We start from the raw sequence: 10241 nt of genomic DNA on the forward strand, positions 1-10241 counted from the left end.
GGATTTCAGTGGAATGTTCAAATTGTTTACCGGGCTCCTCTCAATTGGAGGGAATCTGTCTTTCCAGTGTTAGGCAACTGTTGACGTCTCTACTCAGCTCTTTCATGCTTCCAGCTGTTGCTCTCCACTGGATCCTTGGATTTTCACCCAGCACATGTCAGGAGTCAGCTAAGGATTTGAGAGTTTGTATGAAAATATTACAACCCCCATCTGTGGCTCTCTTCTTTATGGACTTGCCCTGACCAATATTCAGCCTTTCTGAGAGCCCTGAACACTGGTCCTGACTTCCAAGCCCAGCAAAACTGCCCCTTTGCTTGAGTGTATCCTCCACGCGTTGGGAAGTACCCCGGATAAATGTGGATCTCAACAAGTGTGTTTCCCTTCTTTCAAGGTATGAATGTTCCCTTGTTCCTGCCTGTTTTTGGTTCCACCCCAGTGCCTTCAAATGACTGGTTTTTATACTTTGTCCAGAGTTTGTAATTGTTACTGACAGGAGGCTTAGTCTGTTATAAATACTTTACCATTACTAGAAACTGGAATAGGAGCAGCAGTAAAATGGTGAGTGAGAGGTAGCCAGACCTTCATGTTTTCACCTTCTCCTTCCTTCTGTCTCCCCGCTCTGCCATCAGCCTTTCCACCACTGGCCCTCACCTAGAAAGGCCCTGGACCTCAGTAAGAAGAAAAGAACAGAATAGGCTATTGGCATGAAGGGGTGGCTCAAGAATTTGGGGAAGAAAGATGATCTCCCTCTGCATGTAAGTCTCCTCTCATCAATGCTATCCTGAAAACACTAGAGTGGTTCCAAATCTGGCTCTGCACAGTTTAAAAACCAAGATGCACAGGCCCCACTCCACACCCACCAAATCAACAGCGGGTGGAAGGGCCAGGTGATTCTGATGGTTAGTCAGGATTGGGAACCAGTACTAGAAGAGGCACGACTCAGATGTGTCTTGAATGAACGAGTGAATGAATGCATATGCACAACGGGCGATGGTGAGGTCATTCCCACAAGTTAAAACTGCCTGCTCTTCCAAGCCCTGGTCTCCAGTATACTGAGTTTTTGAGGGTTTGTCCGAGTGCTGTGGAAAGTAGCAGCCAGAGTGTGTTTTGACAGTGATATATGATGCCTCGCTTCACGGGAAATAGTTCAGGAACAGCCAGGAAGTCTGAAGTCCACTGAGAATGTGTTAAATGTGAGGTGTCCTGTTAGGTTTCTCAGTCTCTCAACAGTCTTGAAATTTGTTTGTCCTTGTCCCAGTTTATATGCTCCTGAAAAAGGCCTTTTATTGTCCTGCGTCTGTCACTTAAAGATATCCTTAACTCAGGAAACAAACCTCACTTATCTTTAGGAGTGTTTTACTTGGATCAAAAAGCAGCTGAATACAAATGCTTGATGATGCCTGAAAAATAACACCCAGAGGCACAGCTCTAAAGCGACTTTGAAATCCTCCCCTTTTAATACGAATCTTTCTCCTTCGGGAGGATAATTTTTTGAGAGGTAATAATCTGGTTCTTGGCATCAACCTAAGACCCTCTTGCTATTAATTGTTGTAAACAAAGCTCTTGCTTGTAAGATGAACATACGTCAAGTTTCAGGGACTTTAAGCTTCCCAATAAGAAAAGGGACAATTTGCAATGAATTAATAGCCTCATTCTGTGACCACATTGGAGGACTTTGGTTTAGGGCAGGGAGACCATCCACCAAAGGGCTTACTTGGGGGTAAAAAGATGTGGTTCCCATTCTCCAAGTGCTAAAGATGGTATAAGTTGTCCCCTAATAGATTCCTAGAAGGTACATTGTTATATCTTCACTTTTACTGCAAGTTTATTGCAGTAACACTAATCAATGTGTGTGTGTATTTGTGTTGTGATTTTTCTCTTCTGAAACACAATCAATAAACCAGTTTTGTTTTTAGTTGGTTCTCTTTTTTCTTGCTACACATTCACATCTGGATTTTCTCTTTTGGAGTGTAACTTCCTGTGAAGCAGCAATGATGATTTTAAAGAAAAAATGAATATAACACCTAGCATAAAGCCGTAGTCCTTTAATATACAAAAGTTTTTTGATACTTATTAATGATAATCTTATGCACCATTTGGGGCCTTGTGAAATCATGGACTATGTAAGCAGAGCTCAAATTGTACTTCTTTGCCACCTATTTTTCCAATAGAAAAAACAACTAGGTAAAAGAGTATCTATTTAGAAACTTTATCAACATATTTTCTTTTTTTTTAATTGAAGTATAATTGATTTACAGTGTTTCAGGTGTACAGCAAAGTGATTCAGTTATATATATATATATATATTCTTTTCCAGATTCTTTTCCATTATAAATTATTACAAGATATTAAGTATAGTTCCATGTGCTGTACAGTAGGTTCTTGTTGTTTATTTTATATAACATATTTTCTTTCTCATGTTAGAGTTTTCTAAAGTTTTTGCCCAACATTATTGTTTTATTTGATTTAATCATCCACATGGAATAGAGAATTAATTAGGAGGAAGAGAAGTGGAAAAGAATTAAAATGTGTTTTGGGCAACCAAAGAATTTAAAATGTATACTTTAAACTCAAATTGCATTGATCCTTTTCATATCTATTTGGACATAAAGTTTATGAAGGGGCCCCTAAATTCCTTGTTTTTATGGGATTCTTCCTTAATCTTCTCCCCTTTTTTCCTTTCTCCCTTAGAATGCTAAATATCCTCCTTCTATGGAGACTAAATTAGGTGCATCTTGAATTCATTTCTTAGAACATAAGAAGTCTTTCTCTTCCCCATAAGCTGTCAGTACCATTTATATTTTAAATGAAAGGCAACCCTTTTCCTGAAGGAGGAACTCCAACTTTCTTTGGGGATTATCTAAACAATGTCACGTGTCCTCTTTTCTCTGCTCCATCTTCACATGAGAAAGCATAAATCATGTAACCCAACAAATAAACACAACTGACATGTTATTTCTCTTTCTATAGAGACATCAGCTCTTTAATCTCCTATTTCTTGTGAGCAGGCCTACTTTGGAGGACTGAAATCCTAATGTATACACAATGGTATTCTGTAAGTAAGAAAGGAAACTCTAATGGAACAGTATGTTAGAGAAATTTAATGTAACATGACTACACGAATACCTCTTGCTGTTTTGCTTCTCTCATCCCATTTGGCTATAAAAACCAGAAAGCATTCCTGCAGAAAGGAAAAGAACAGCTAGCTAAGAAAATCTAACCGTGAAGGGCTGGCAATGCTCAGCGCCAAGAACCTGAGACTTTCTTTCAAGCATGATGTTTCATTGTTAAGGTTTTATAAGAAGTTAGCTTTAACCTATTAAGAAAAGGGTGATTTAGAAATGGGGGAAAGGAACAATTTTCCCCCATTCATTCTTCTCTAGTATAAACAAGTTATGAGGCTAATGCTTTCTTGGCATAACATGAAGCTCTGAACTAACAAAAGAGTGCAGTTAAAACTCACCTGGCCTCAGAGGTCTTCTTTCCATAAAAGTTAAACTCTTAATGATTGGCACTCAGTGGCCAAGATTGGCTCAGGATATTGGCGGCATATTTAATTGATACAGAGCAGTTCTACCAAAATAAAAGTCATTAAACCAACTGGAGGAAGCCTAAGAGAGGAACAGCAGGGAGATCCTCTTTACATGTTTTTTTTAGGGGTGAGCCCTGTGGATGGGGTCTGCTGGTGTGAATGTTTGGTTTGTGAGCCTCTCAAGGCAATCCAGGGGTATCTTTAGGAGGCTGCTTTAGAAAGATCAACAACGTGAATCTTGTTCCCAAAGAAAATGGGTTGTGCTGTGATTTTTTAAAAATTTATTTTATTGAAGTATAGTTGATTTACAATGTTGTGTTAGTTTCTGGTGTACAGCAAAGTGACTCAGTTATACATATATGTTCTTCTATACATTCTTTTCCATTATGGTTTATTACAGGATATTAAATATTGTTCCCTGTGCTATACAGTAGGGCCTTGTTGTTTATCCATCCTATATATAATAGTTTGCATCTGCTAATCCCCAACTCCCCATCTCCCCTCCCCCACCCCTCCCCCTTGGCAACCATAAGTCTGTTCCCTATGTCTATGAGTCTGTTTCTGTTTCATAGATAAGTTCATTTGTGTCATATTTTAGATTCCACATATAAGAGATATCATATGGTATTTGTCTTTCTGTTTCTGACTTACTTCACTTAGTATGATAATCTCTAGGTCCATCCATGTTGCTGCAAATGGGCATTATTTCATTCTTTTTTAAGGCTGAGTAGTATTCCATTGTATATATCTACCACATCTTCCTTATCCATTCATCTGTCAATCGACATTTAGGTTGGTTCCATGTCTTGGCTATTGTAAATAGTGCTACTATGAACATGGGGGTGCATGTATCTTTTTGAATTATAGTTTTATCTGGATATAAGCCCAGGAGTGGGATTGCTGGATCATATGGCAACTCTATTTATAGTTTTTTGAGGAACCTCCGTAATGTTTTCCATAGTGGCTGCACCACTTTACATTGCCACCAACAGTGTAGGAGGGTTCCCTTTTCTCCACACCCTCTCCAATATCTATTGTTTGTGGACTTTTTAATGATGGTCGTTCTGACTCATGTGAGGTAATACCTCATTGTAGTTTTGATTTACATTTCTCTAATAATTAGTGATGTTGAGCATCTTTTCATGTGCCTCTTGGCCATCTGTATGTCTTCTTTAGAGAAATGTCTGTTTAGGTCTTCTGCCCATTTTTTGATTGGGCTGCTTGTTTTTTTGTTATTGAGTTGTATGAGCTGTTTGTATATTTTGGAAATTAAGCCCTTGTTGGTTGCATCATTTGTAAATATTTTCTCCCAATCTGTAAGTTGTCTTTTCATTTTGTTTATGGTTTCCTTTGCTGTGCAAAAGCTTATAAGTTTGACTAGGTACCATTTGTTTAATTTTGCTTTTATTTCTATTGCCTTGGGAGACTGACCTAAGAAAACATTGGTACGATTTATGTCAGAGAATGTTTTGCCTTTGTTCTCTTCTAGGAGTTTTATGGTGTCATGTCTTATATTTGTCTTTAAGCCACTTTGAGTTTATTTTTGTGTTTGGTGTGAGGGTGTATTTTAACTTCATTGGTTTACATGTGGCTGTCTAACTTTCCCAACACCACTTGCTGAAGAGATTGTCTTTTCTCCGTTGTATATTCTTGCCTTGTTTGTCGAAGATCAATTGACTGTAGGTGTGTGGGTTTATTTCTGGCCTCTGTATTCTGTTCCATTGATTCATATGTCTGATTTTGTGCCAATACCACACTGTTTTGGTTACTGTAGCTTTGTAGTATTGTCTGAAGGCTGGGAGGTTATGCCTTTTATCTTGTTTGCTTTGGTCCAAGTGATTCCCAACTTTCAACCAATAGGGAGCAGGCAGTGGAGCAAGGCATTCTGGGACTCAGGTTTGGTGTGGTAGCTGCACTGATAGCATCTAGGAGAGCCAAGGTGCTTTGTGTGGAATAAATGAATCCCCTGTAACAAGCAGATAAAATGAACTCTTTTTCCCAATCCAAGGCTAGATAATGGGTGGTAAGTATGCCTCCATTCTACAGTGAGGTACTAGACCCTCATGGAGGACCGGCAAAGGGAGTGGTGATAACCTGACCCCAACACCCACCTCAGAGATAGAAAAGGCTGATGCTAGATATTAGAGAGAACTTAGGCAGTTGGGTGTGTTTTCCCCCCAAGCAATATATCACCTGAGCCACAGTAGCCTGTAATGTATGGCTTTAATATATTAGCAAGTGAAAATGTTCCAGTGGGGGTGGGGGTGAGTTTGATGGGGCCCAGCACAGGAAGCTTCAAGGAGACCTTATTGTGTCCTGGGAGTTTGAGGAACCCCCTGGACTATCGTCTCAGGTATGTAAAAGTGAGATGCTGTGGCTATTACCCTGATGCAGCAGAGGAGAGAGAGCAAGAGCAACTGTGATGTATCAGGAACTAGCTACACTTCCCACCAAGGGGGAGGGGGAAAGTCCAGGGATATGTGAGTGGTTTTTTCTTGGACCAGAAGTGGGCAATGAGGGAGAGAGCCCTGCTGGAGACATTTTGCATCTTCCCAGAAGGACAAACTAGAGGGGTGATGTGACCCCAACCAGGATTGGACAATGAAATTCCCTGGGGCTGAGAGGAAGAAATAAAAAAAACAGCCAGAGGGAAATGCATTACACACGTGAAGAGAATTATAATCTAATGTTCCCACTGTGATCTCTGAAGAACTCAGAAATGCACCACGAGAAAGGTGTTCAGCTTGAACCATTCACCCAATTTAGGGAGCATCAGCTTAAGATAGCTATACAGCAAGAGGAGATCCACCCCACGTGATACTGGTGTCAGTCAAGTAAGATCTTTTATGCCGATGTCCCTTCCCCCTCCCCCATTCTACAACCTTTCAGGAGGCTGGGCAGCCTAGTGAGTTGGGGAGAGCAGAAGTGTGAGAAACAGAAAAACAAATAGAGAGGAATCTTCCCCACCTCAGGTCTTCCTGCTGCAGAGCCCTGGTCTGTGAGAGGGGAGAAGGTTCGATTTTAAATGCAGTTCAGAATTCTCACAGTAACACTGGGCATTTCGATTTTTGTATTTTTTTTGTCATTATCAGTGATCAGAGGATTTTTTGTTAACTAGGAATGAGTGGATAACTGTGAGTCCTGCTTATATTACTTGTGATTTTACTTATTATCTAAGAATTAATAGTAATATAATAATTAATCATGCTTTTATGCTATTATCATATAAGAGTGAGTGGATAAGCTGTGGACCCACATGAGGTGTCATCTGGGGGTCAAGGAACAATGAGCCTCAGACAGTGGACTTGAATGGGACTTGAACAGGAAAAGAGGTGTGTTCTGGTTGACCAGCGCATGAGTCAGTTCTGCTCAATCAGCATGCCAGGCAGAATTAGGAAATTACTTTATATGGGGCTTCCCTGATGGCACAGTGGTTGAGAGTCCGCCTGCCGATGCAGGGGACACAGGTTTGTGCCCCGGTCCGGGAAGATCCCACATGCCGCGGAGCGGCTGGGCCCGTGAGCCATGGTCCAGAGCCTGTGCTCCGCAGCGGGAGGGGCCACAACAGTGAGAGGCCCGCATACCGCCAAAAAAAAAAAAGAAATTACTTTATAAAAGAAGATGTTTCACAACCCTCTTCCTCACCCTGACATAGATATTTTATGCTCCTGAAGTACATTTTGGGTAAATAGACAATCAAATAAATGGTTTCTGGAGCAGCTAAAAACATCATTAAAGAATTTAGTGTCCATGAAAATGAAGGGGAATACACAGCCTCTTCAAGGTTCACAGACTATGTTAAATGTTACTTTGTCCAGGATGCAGGCATGTTTCATAGCGATCATCCTCCCAGTGGGTAAGAATCCGGAAATAAAAATTAATAGGACCATTTTTATGCAGTAGGAGAGACACTGTGTGTAGAGCTATTGATGGCAGGCACATGGCCACTTTAATAAAGTCTCACTTTAAACATCCACCAACACTTGATGAGATCACTTGTAGGTTTTTTTTAATGGTGTGTTAAGTTCTAAAACATCCAGTTGGTAATCTGTTTCTGAAGTAGGGCTCTTCAGAGCACGACAAGGTAATCAGTTCAGAATAGCAAAACTCTGCTGGCTAGCGCAGCTCTCTGAGGTCAGGTGCAACATCGGCTCTTGAAGAATGTAAACTGGTGAAATAAATTGTAGATAAAGATAAACTTGTTCATGCAGGAGGAGGAAGGAGACTAACAAAACTGCTAAACTCTTGAAAAGCATCATTTCTCAATGCAGTCTATGGAGTCTTTGGAAGGAAATGGTGACTAGTACAAAGGCTGCAGAGTGTCTGATAATTAACGTTTTATTTAGGTTCTTATTTGATGAATGTCTGCTCATCCACTTAGCTTCCTGAGAGCAAGAACTCCATGTCTCTCAGATTTAAAATGCTGCCCAGGCCTACAATCATTTGGCCTCTTTACTTTCTTTTTCTTTCATTGTCAAGGGTATTTTCCTGGGAAGGACATCATCTACTGTCTCTCTCATCAACAACTCCCTCTACTAGGCCACACACGCTGCCCACCTTCGCGTGTCTCTCTCAGGGCTTGCAGGTGGGGGTAGTGGAGGGGTGTGCAGGCGAGGGGCTCCTGCACACACAGGCCTGCGGCAGCTTGGACACACTCAGGAGACACTGGCCCTTTGTGGCAAATCCAGAAGTGGTAACTGACCTCTAGTGAATATCCCTTTTATTTTGGTTGGTCAGTTTTTCTGGTAGAATATACTTCAAGTTGCAGAGAAATGTAAGCCTTCTTACACTGTATCAGGGCGGCTTGGTACAGTGAGAAAATAAAATGCAGAAAAGCGCCAGGGTTTACTCCTTATCCTGGGGCCCCTTCTTCGTGTCAGCACTGACAACTCTGTCAGGCTACTCTCCATTTCAAGAATAGTAAACAGACTGTGGAGTGTGTGTGTGTGTGTGTGTGTGTGTGTGTGTGTGTGTGTGTGTGTGTGTGTGTGTGTGTTAAGCAGGGTATAGTCCATAAGGAGATAGTAGGGGATATTGTTCACAGAGGAGAAACAGAGCATGTACCCTTAACCCTGTTCTTCATCTGGTGTCCGTGGGTCCCCATTCTATAACTTCCTTCATCAGAGTTTGCTTTTTAGGATCTTTGTATTTATAAACTATCCCTCCAACAAGCGATGTTAAACTGTTTTTAAAAAGTGAATGACTTCTGGTTTTATATTTTGGTTGTTGTGTTTGGCAACTAAACGGGAAATTCAGGGCAGGCCTCCCTCCTCAGAATGTATAACTAGGGGACTGGGCTTTCTTCCTTCAGGGAGACTCATGGTAGAGAGACCTTTTAACAGTTGTTCATCTTAAAATCCACCTTAAAAATTTCGAGTAACTTGTACACACACACACACACACACACACACACACACACACACATACACATACACACATTAATTTTACCAATGGGAAGGCAGATTTAAAGCAAAAGTAGTGAGATCTTCTCATTCCTTCCAGAATGTGGTCCAAGATGAATACATTAAGTTTAGAGCTTGGGATTTACCTAATGGTTTTCAGAAGCCAACTCCATAGCTTTGATTAATGCTGCCTCATAATTCCAATAATATTGTACCCCAGTAAATCATTGGAACATTTTCCTTTGGTAATATATTAAAGCCATACATTACAGGCTACTGTGGCTCAGGTGATATATTGCTTGGGGGGAAAACACACCCAACTGCCTAAAGGCTGTGTTGTACACACTTGGGTAGAATTAAGCCCGGCTACCTTTTCATGGAATCTGTTTGCAGCGTTGAGTGTGTTCAGAGAACTTTTGTTTCCTGCCCCCCATGCCCGACATTGAAGACACGCTCCTCAAATTTGCATTGGTTCTTTGTTTCAAAGGACCAAAACTCTGCTCAAGTGCAGATGCATGTGAAAAATGTTGAACCAGTTAAAAGTATGGATTCTGTAGTCCTCAAAATTGGTGGGTTTGAATTACAGCTGTTTCATTCGATGGGCTACGTGGTCTTGAGTGAGTAAGTCATTTAGACTTTCTATGAAATGGGGAGTGTGTGTGCGTGTGCGTGTGCGTGTGTGTGTGTGTGTGCTGTCTACCTTGCAATGTCATCAAGAGGATGAGCTGAGATCCTGAGTGTAAGTGGACAGTCCAGTGCTGGGCACCTAGTCATTGAGCGGTAGCTAGTTTTGAATGTTCTAGCAGGGACCTCCTGACCAGCATTTCTACACCCTACTTGGAGCCTTCCCACAACAACTGCTTTATTTTGAGCTGCTTTGAGTGACTAGGTTTGTATAGGAGTCAAGGTTAATGATCCAGGTGATGGCCTTCCATTTGGGAATGGTATGGCCGAGTTGCAGGGCGGTGCTGAGCACCCTGTCCAGCAGGCTCCATCCTCCCCAGACTACCCTCCTTGCCAGGCAGTAGTGACCAGCTTAGCTCTGCGATCTGAGCATGGCGTGGACAGGATCTCAGGAAGAGAGGAAGTAGTGGCCATCCTAGTTCTTGTCCTGTGTTTTGGCTTTTGGTGCTAGAGGTAAAAGAAAAAAATGAAACTGGAGAGACAGCTTTTTTCACCAAGTTCAGGTAAAATAATTTGGCTTCAAGCATCTCAGATAATCTCTGCTAAACTTTGCTCCCAGCTGAGGCTGCACTGGTCTGATCTCACAATCAGCAAAACCCACAGTTACCTTTTAAAAAATGCCC

Source organism: Mesoplodon mirus (genome assembly GCF_964341445.2).
Source record: "Mesoplodon mirus genome assembly, chromosome: 4".
NCBI classification, from domain to species: Eukaryota; Metazoa; Chordata; class Mammalia; order Artiodactyla; family Ziphiidae; genus Mesoplodon; species Mesoplodon mirus.